This window comes from Scyliorhinus canicula, chromosome 20, assembly GCF_902713615.1.
Source record: "Scyliorhinus canicula chromosome 20, sScyCan1.1, whole genome shotgun sequence".
Classification (NCBI taxonomy): domain Eukaryota; kingdom Metazoa; phylum Chordata; class Chondrichthyes; order Carcharhiniformes; family Scyliorhinidae; genus Scyliorhinus; species Scyliorhinus canicula.
Window position 1 is genome coordinate 90,419,372 of NC_052165.1, and position 9,870 is coordinate 90,429,241.

The window sequence follows — 9,870 nt, forward strand, 5'->3', positions numbered from 1 at the left end:
CAGGTAATGCCTCCAGTGCCGCACCGCCTCAACGATAGCCTGGGCCTCCTTTTCAACAGAGGAATGTCGGATTTCAGAGGCATGGAGTGTGCGGGAAAAGAATGCCACGGGTCTGCCGGCCTGGTTTAGAGTGCCTGGCAGTGTCTCATCTACTGCGTGCATCCCGGCTTTGGCTATGTCTGAGCGAATACGGGCGAAGGCCTGTTGTGCCTCGGCCGTGAGGGGAAATTGAGTGGACTGTATAGGTGGGCGGGCCTTGTCCGCGTAGTTTGGGGCCCACTGGGCGTAGTAGGAGAAGAACCCAAGGCAGCGTTTGATAACCTTGGGGCAGTGGGGGAGGGGAAGCTCCATGAGGGGGCGCATGCGGTCGGGGTCGGGTCCCAGGAGTCCGTTTTGGACTACGTAGCCGAGGATAGCTAGGCAGTTGGTGCTGAACACGCACTTCTCCTTGTTGTAGGTGAGGTTGAGGAGAGCCGCGGTGTGGAGAAATTTGGCACAGTTGGCGTCGTGGTCCTGCTGGTCATGGCCGCAGATGGTGACATTATCTAAGTACGGAAACGTGGCCCGCAATCTGTACCGGTCAACCATTCGGTCCATTTCTCTTTGCAATACCGAGACCCCGTTAGTGATGCCTGAAGGAAACCCTAAGAAATTGATAGAGGCGGCCGTCCGCTGCGAAGGCAGTGTAGGGACGGTCTGATTGGGGAGCTGGTGGGAGGCGGATTTCAAGTCAATTGTTGAGAAGACCCGGTACTGTGCAATCAGATATGCGAGGGAGGGGGTACGCGTGCAGCTGCGTGTCCAACTGCTGTAGACAACGACCATCCTGTGTTTGTCCCCAGTTTTAACCACCACCACCTGGGCTCTCCAGGGGCTGTTGCTGGCCTCGATAATACCCTCCCGAAGCAGCCGCTGGACCTCGGACCTGATGAAGGTCTTGTCCTGGGCGCTGTACCGTCTGCTCCTGGTGGCGACGGGCTTGCAATCCACAGTTAGATTGGCAAAGAGGGAGGGAGGGTCAACCTTGAGGGTCGTGAGGCCGCAAACGGTGAGTGGGGGTTGGGGTCCGCCAAATTTGAGGGTGAGACTCTGGAGGTTACATTGAAAATCCAGACCCAGTAATAGTGCAGCACAGAGGTTGGGGAGGACATAGAGGTGGAAACCGCTGAATTCTACACCTTGGACAGTGAGATTGACCACACAGAAACCTCAGATCGGGACAGAGTGGGATCCGGAGGCCAGGGAGATCCGTTGGTTGGCGGGGTGGACCGCGAGGGAGCAGCACCTTACCGTGTCCGGGTGGATGAAGCTTTCGGTGCTCCCGGAGTCCAGTAGGCAGGAGGTCGCGTGGCCGTTGATTAGCACTGTTGTCGAAGCGGTGGCCACGTTGTGAGGACGGGACTGGTCCAGCGTCATGGAGGCGAGTAGCGGGTGGTCGTCCGAGGAGTCAGAGTCAGATGGGGAGCGACAGCGACCCGGGTCCAGCGTTCCAGTCCCGAGGGGGAGACAAAATGGCGGCGATGGCGACGACCGGAGGACCTGTGGGGGAAAAGATGGCAGCGCCCACGCAGCGCACGTTGTAGGGGCGGGGCAAGATGGCGGTGATGGAACCATCAATTCACCAGACACGTGTTTACGATGTGAATCTAGGATTTAATCAACTTACTTCAGAGCCAGCCTGCTACCCGTCGATGAACTCGTAGTGAACTCAGGCTGACTCTGGACACGGGTCCACTAGGGGGAGGAGTCGTGGGCGGAGCCAAGGGTGGAGCCCAGTGCAAGTTCCTGAGTGCTCCCAGGGCTACTCCCACTAGTGGTAGGATAGCGCTACTGCGCTTACAAAGACAGTGTGAATTAACATATATACATCTATATTACATTCACCACATTCACCCCCTGCAAAAAAATCAAGTCCGGTGGGGGTGGTTGTTTACAAAGTCAGTCTGTCCGGTGGTTGAACTGTCCGCTGTGATCTGCGGAGCACCGGGGTTGCAGCCTCTTGCGGTGGCTGGATGGGTGTTGTGTGCTGGGGTACGATGGGGGACTCCAGGGAGGGTTGTGTCCGAGCTTCATACTCTCCTGGTTCGACCGGGGACTGGGGGCGCTGGGGGCTGGCCGGCGCGGGGGCGTGGAACTGGTGGAGCGGGCTCGTGGGCTCGGGAGCGCGAGGGGGCGGCAGCATGGGGTGTAGGGTGAGGGGTCCTTCTGTGGGGGTAGAGGGGGCGCTGGATCCGGCGGGTGCCAGATCCCGGAGGGATACTGAGTCCTGGCGGCCGTCAGGGAACTCGACGAATGCGTACTGGGGGTTGGAGTGGAGCAGGCGCACCTTTTCAACAAGGGGGTCGGTTTTGTGCGCCCTGACGTGTTTCCTCAGGAGGACGGGGCCCGGCGTCCTCAGCCACGCCGGAAGTGAGACCCCCGTGGTAGTGCCCCTGGAAAAAATGAAGAGCCTCTCATGGGGGGTCTGATTGGTCACTGTGCACAAAAGGGACCTAATAGCGTGGAGCGCGTCTGGGAGGACTTCCTGCCACTGGGAGACTTGGAGCTTTCTAGACCGGAGGGTCAGTAGGACGGTCTTCCAGACCGTCGCGTTCTCCCTCTCCACCTGCCCGTTCCCCCTGGGGTTGTAGCTGGTAGTCCTGCTCAAGGCAATGCCCTTGTCGAGCAGGTTCTGACGCAGCTCGTCGCTCATGAAGGACGAACCCCGGTCGCTGTGGACGTAGCTGGGAAACCAAACAGGGTGAAGACACTATGCAGGGCCCTAATGACTGTGTAGGAGGTCATGTCGGGGCACGGGATAGCGAATGGAAAACGGGAGAAATCGTCTACGACGTTTAAGAAGTAAATGTTCTTGTTAGTTGAGGGAAGTGGCCCTTTGAAATCAATCGCGAGGCGTTCAAATGGCCTAGAAGCCTTGACCAGGTGGGCCCTGTCTGGTCTACAGAAGTGCGGTTTGCACTCCGCACAGATCGGGCAGTCCCTGGTGACCGCTTTTACCTCCTCGTTGGAGAAAGGCAGGTTTCGGGCTCTGATGTAGTGGGCGAGCCGGGTTACCCCTGGGTGGCAGAGGTCATTGTGGATTACTTTTAATCGGTCGATCTGCGCGCTGGCGCATGTCCCGCGGGATAGGGCATCCGGAGGCTCGTTGAGCTTCACGGGTCGATATTTGATATCGTAATTGTAGGTGGAGAGTTCGATCCTCCACCTCAGAATTTTATCGTTTTTTATTTTGCCCCTTTGCGAGTTGTCGAACATGAAGGCAACCGATATTTGGTCGGTGATGAGAGTGAACCTCCTACCTGCGAGGTAGTGCCTCCAGTGACGGATAGCCTCCACAATAGAACATAAACATTACAGCGCAGTACAGGCCCTTCGGCCCTCGATGTTGCGCCGACCTGTGAAACCCCTCTAAAGTCCCTCTACACTATTCCCTTATCGTTCATATGCCTATCCAAAGACCATTTGAATGCGTTTAGTGTTGGCGAGTCCACTACTGTTGCAGGCAGGGCATTCCACGCCCTTACTACTCTGAGTAAAGAACCTACCTCTGACATCTGTCCTATATCTATCTCCCCTCAATTTAAAGCTATGTCCCCTCGTGCTAGCCACCTCCATCCGCGGGAGAAGGCTCTCACTGTCCACCCTATCTAATCCTCTGATCATCTTGTATGCCTCAATTAAGTCCCCTCTTAATCTTCTTCTCTCTAACGAAAACAGCCTCAAGTCCTTCAGCCTTTCCTCATATGATCTTCCCTCCATACCAGGCAACATTCTTGTAAATCTCCTCTGTACCCTTTCCAATGCTTCCACAGCCTTCCTATAATGTGGCGACCAGAACTGCACACAATACTCCAAATGCGGCCGCACCAGAGTTTTGTACAACGGCAACATGACCTCATGGCTCCGAAACTCAATTCCTCTACCAATAAAAGCTAACACACCGTACACCTTCTTAACAACCCTCTCAACCTGGGTGGCAACTTTCAGGGATCTATGGACATGGACACCGAGATCTCTCTGCTCGTCCACACTACCAAGAATCTTACCATTAGCCCAGTACTCTGCCTTCCTGTTATTCCTTCCAAAGTGAATCACCTCACACTTTTCTGCATTAAACTCCATTTGCCACCTGTCAGCCCAGCTCTGCAGCTTATCTATGTCCCTCTGTAACTTGTAACATCCTTCTTCACTGTCCACAACTCCACTGACTTTAGTGTCATCTGCAAATTTACTCACCCATCCTTCTACGCCCTCCTCCAGGTCATTTATAAAAATGACAAACAGCAACGGCCCCAAAACAGATCCTTGTGGTACACCACTAGTAACTGGACAGCAGTCAGAGCATTTCCCATCAACCACCACTCTTTGTCTTCTATCAGCTAGCCAATTTCTGATCCAAACTGCTAAATCACCCTGAATCCCATGCCTCTGTATTTTCTGCAATAGCCTTGTGCTTGTGCTTCTTTCTTGACTGAGGAGTGTCGGAGTTCTGAAGCGGATAGGGTACGGGAGAAAAATGCGACGGGCCTCCCTGCCTGATTTAAAGTGGCTGCTAGAGCTACCTCTGAGGCGTCGCTCTCAACCTGAAATGGGGTGGATTCATCCACCGCCCGCATGGCTGCTTTGGCAATGTCCTCCTTGATGCCATCGAAGGCCTAGCGTGCCTCGGCTGACAGGGGAAATCGTGTGGCCCTAAAGAGTGGGCGGGCTTTGTCCGCATATTGAGGGACCCACTGGGCGTAGTATGAGAAGAAGCCCAAGCACCGTTTGAGGGCCTTGGGGCAATGAGGGAGGGGGAGTTCTAAGAGGGGGCGCATGCGGTCCGGGTCTGGGCCCAGGACTACGTTCTCCACGACGCAGCCGAGGATGTCTAGTCTGGATGTGTGGAAAATGCATTTCTCCTTGTTATATGTGAGATTCAGTTTCTGTGCCGTCTGGAGAAATCGATGTAGGTTGGCATCGTGGTCCTGCTGGTCATAGCCGCAGATGGTGACATTGTCCAAGTACGGAAACGTGGCCCACAGCCCGTACTGGTCCACCATTCGGTCCATTGCTCGTTGGAACACGGAAACCCCATTAGTGACGCCGAAGGGGACCCGGAGGAAATGGAAGAGGCGGCCGTCTGCCTCGAATGCCGTGTAGTGGCGGTCCTCCGGGCGGATTGGGAGCTGGTGGTACGCAGACTTCAGATCCACCGTGGAAAAGAGCCATTACTGGGAGATCTGGTTTACCATGTCTGCAATCCTCGGGAGGGGATACGCGTCGAGGAGCGTAAATCTATTTATGGTCTGGCTATAGCCGACCACCATACCGCCTGCTACAAGTGGCTACGGGTTTACAGTCCTGAGTGAGATTGGCGAAGAGAGGAGGGGGGAATTCGCAGCGTAGCGAGGCTGCAGATAGTGAGTGGGGGCAGGGACCCTCCGAAGCTGAGGGTGAGGCTCTTGAGGTTGCATTGGAAGTCTAGGCCTAATAAGAGTGGCGCGCAGAGTTCGGGCAAAACGTAGAGTTTGAATTTCGAGTAGCTAGCGCCTCGGATTGTGAGTGTCGCGGCGGTGCGCCCCTGGATCTGGACCGAATGGGAGCCTGAAGCGAGCGAGATAGTTTGCTGCACGGGGAAAACGGGGAGCGAACAGCGTCTTACCAGGTCTGGATGTATGAAGCTCTCTGTGCTCCCGGAGTCGAAGAGGCATGGCGTTTTGTACCCGTTGATATGGACCTCTGCCATCGAGTTTCGTAGATTCTTTGGTCGTGATTGGTCCAGAGTGACCGCGCTGAGGTGCGGGTAGTCGGCGGCTCGATCAGCTGTGCTGGAGTGGCCCCGTGATGACTGCCCTCTGAGTTCATAGTCGAATTCGAATTCTTCCGATGAGTTGTCCGAGCGCGGAGATGCCGATCGGGCCCGTGGATCGCACGTGGTGGGCGGCGAGGGAAGATGACGTCCAAGATGGCGGCCCCCATGATCCGCACGTGGACGGCCGCGTGGTGGAGGTTTTCCAAGATGGCGGCCCGCATGGATCGCACGTGGCGGGAGGGGGTGGAGTCGGGGCATAGGCCGCAGCGTTTCGGGCCCCGCGGGCCTGCGAGTGAGGGGAGCGGTTACTGCGAGTCGCTGGGGAGTTGGAAGCTGGGGCCCTTTTAGCGAGGCACACTCTTGCGTAATGGCCTTTTCCGCCCGCAGCTGCTGCTGGTCGCATTGCGGGCCGGGCAGTGCTGCCGCGGGTGCTGGTTCTGGCCGCAGAAATGGCAGGTGGCTGTCTGGGGCAGCATGGTGGCAGGGGCAGCATAGTGGCTGGCTGGGGCAGCATAGTGGCTGGCTGGGGCAGCAAAGTGGCTGGGGCAGCATGGTGGCTGGCTGGGGCAGCATGGTGGCTGGCTGGGGCAGCATGGTGGCTGGGGCAGCATAGTGGCTGGCTGGGGCAGCATGGTGGCTGGCTGGAGCAGCAGAGTGGCTGGCTGGGGCAGCATGGTGGCTGGCTGGGGCAGCATGGTGGCTGGCTGGAGCAGCATAGTGGCTGGCTGGGGCAGCATGGTGGCTGGCTGGGGCAGCATGGTGGCTGGCTGGGGCAGCATAGTGGCTGGCTGGGGCAGCATGGTGGCTGGCTGGGGCAGCATAGTGGCTGGGGCAGCATGGTGGCTGGCTGGGGCAGCATGGTGGCTGGAGCAGCATAGTGGCTGGGGCAGCATAGTGGCTGGGGCAGCATAGTGGCTGGGGCAGCATGGTGGCTGGCTGGGGCAGCATAGTGGCTGGCTGGGGCAGCATGGTGGCTGGGGCAGCATGGTGGCTGGCTGGGGCAGCATAGTGGCTGGCTGGAGCAGCATAGTGGCTGGGGCAGCATGGTGGCTGGCTGGGGCAGCATGGTGGCTGGCTGGAGCAGCATAGTGGCTGGGGCAGCATGGTGGCTGGCTGGGGCAGCATGGTGGCTGGCTGGGGCAGCATGGTGGCTGGCTGGGGCAGCATAGTGGCTGGCTGGGGCAGTGTGGTGGCTGGCTGGAGCAGCATGGTGGCTGGCTGGGGCAGCATGGTGGCTGGCTGGGGCAGCATGGTGGCTGGCTGGGGCAGCATGGTGGCTGGCTGGGGCAGCATGGTGGCTGGGGCAGCATAGTGGCTGGGGCAGCATAGTGGCTGGCTGGAGCAGCATAGTGGCTGGGGCAGCATAGTGGCTGGCTGGAGCAGCATTGTGACTGGAGCAGAATAGTGGCTGGCTGGGGCAGCATAGTGGCTGGGGCAGCATGGTGGCTGGCTGGGGCAGCATAGTGGCTGGGGCAGCATAGTGGCTGGGGCAGCATGGTGGCTGGCTGGAGCAGCATAGTGGCTGGGGCAGCATGTTGGCTGGCTGGAGCAGCATAGTGGCTGGCTGGGGCAGCATAGTGGCTGGCAGGGGCAGCATGGTGGCTGGCTGGAGCAGCATGGTGACTGGAGCAGAATAGTGGCTGGCTGGGGCAGAATGGTGGCTGGCTGGAGCAGCATAGTGGCTGGGGCAGCATAGTGGCTGGGGCAGCATAGTGGCTGGGGCAGCATGGTGGCTGGCTGGGGCAGCATGGTGGCTGGCTGGGGCAGCATGGTGGCTGGCTGGGGCAGCATTGTGGCTGGCTGGGGCAGCATGGTGGCTGGCTGGGGCAGCATGGTGGCTGGCTGGAGCAGCATGGTGGCTGGCAGGAGCAGTATAGTGGCTGGGGCAGCATGGTGGCTGGCTGGGGCAGCATGGTGGCTGGCTGGGGCAGCATAGTGGCTGGGGCAGCATGGTGGCTGGCTGGAGCAGCATGGTGGCTGGCTGGGGCAGCATGGTGGCTGGCTGGGGCAGCATGGTGGCTGGCTGGAGCAGCATAGTGGCTGGCTGGGGCAGCATAGTGGCTGGCTGGAGCAGCATAGTGGCTGGCTGGAGCAGCATGGTGGCTGGCTGGGGCAGCATGGTGGCTGGCTGGGGCAGCATAGTGGCTGGGGCAGCATGGTGGCTGGCTGGGGCAGCATAGTGGCTGGGGCAGCATAGTGGCTGGCTGGGGCAGCATAGTGGCTGGAGCAGCATAGTGGCTGGGGCAGCATAATGGCTGGGGCAGCATGGTGGCTGGGGCAGCATGGTGGCTGGCTGGGGCAGCATGGTGGCTGGCTGGAGCAGCATAGTGGCTGGGGCAGCATGGTGGCTGGGGCAGCATAGTGGCTGGCTGGAGCAGCATGGTGGCTGGCTGGGGCAGCATGGTGGCTGGGGCAGCATAGTGGCTGGCTGGAGCAGCATGGTGGCTGGCTGGGGCAGCATGGTGGCTGGAGCAGCATGGTGGCTGGCTGGAGCAGCATGGTGGCTGGGGCAGCATGGTGGCTGGGGCAGCATAGTGGCTGGCTGGGGCAGCATGGTGGCTGGGGCAGCATGGTGGCTGGCTGGGGCAGCATGGTGGCTGGCTGGGGCAGCATGGTGGCTGGCTGGGGCAGCATGGTGGCTGGGGCAGCATGGTGGCTGGGGCAGCATGGTGGCTGGGGCAGCATGGTGGCTGGGCGGCCGCTTAGAACAGGCGTGGGGGAGTCGCTGGTCGGGGGCCCATGATTGGGTCGCGGGGTCTGCGGGGAACGAGTTAAGGCTGCGGAAGGAGACCTCCATCGTGGTAGCAGCTTCCACAGTCATTTCTAAGTCTTGGGCCCCCTTTTCCAGCAGTCGGTGCACATAGTTAGACCTGAGGCCCGCTACAAAAACATCGCGTACCGTCAATTCCCTGTGTTCAGCCGCGGTAACCGCTTGATAATTACAGTCATTGGACAAATTATTGAGACCCTTAGAAATTCGGTGAGTGATTCTGTAGGCCGCTGGCGGCGAGTCGTGAACACATGGCGAGCGTAAACTTCATTAACGGGTCTTACATATATCTTATCGAGTATTGCTAGCGCTGCAGTATATGAACTGGCCGAGTTTAGTTGCGTAGAGATTCTGTGGCTCACCCTCGCGTGCAGTAGACTCAGCTTCTGATCCTCGGTCGTTTCGGCTGTGCTCGCTTCTGCCAGGTAGGCCTTGAAGCACCGCAGCCAGTGGGAGAAGATTTCGTTAGCCTCTGCATCCTGCAGGTTGAGTTCCAGGCGTCCAGGCTTGAGGGCCGATTCCATGATCGATCTTTACTGTTCTTAAGTCGATTAAATTGATGGAACCATCAATTCACCAGACACGTGTTTCCGATATGAATCTAGGCTTTAATCGACTTACTACAGAGCCAGCCTGTTACCTGTCGATGAACTCTTAGTGAACTCAGGCTGACTCTGGACCAGGGTATTTATACAGCTGCACTAGGGGGTGGAGTCGTGGGCGGAGCCAAGGGTGGAGCCCTGGACAAGTTCATGAGTGCTCCCAGAGCTACTCCCCCTATTGGTAGGATAGCGCTACTGCGCTTACAAAGACAGTGTGAATTAACATACATACATAGAACATAGAACATAGAACATAGAACAGTACAGCACAGAACAGGCCCTTCAGCCCTCGATGTTGTGCCGAACAATGATCACCCTACTTAAACCCACGAAACCCATATACCCGTAACCCAACAATCCCCCCATTAACCTTACACTATGGGCAATTTAGCATGGCCAATCCACCTAACCCGCACATCTTTGGACTGTGGGAGGAAACCGGAGCACCCGGAGGAAACCCACGCACACACGGGGAGGACGTGCAGACTCCACACAGACAGTGACCCAGCCGAGAATCGAACCCGGGACCCTGGAGCTGTGAAGCATTGATGCTAACCACCATGCTACCGTGAGGCCCCAAAATTTAGTGTACCCAATTATTACTTCCAATTAAGGGGCAATTTAGCGTCGCCAATCCACCTACCCTGCACATCTTTTGGGTTGTGGGGGCGAGACCCACGCAGACACGGGGAGAATGTGCAAAC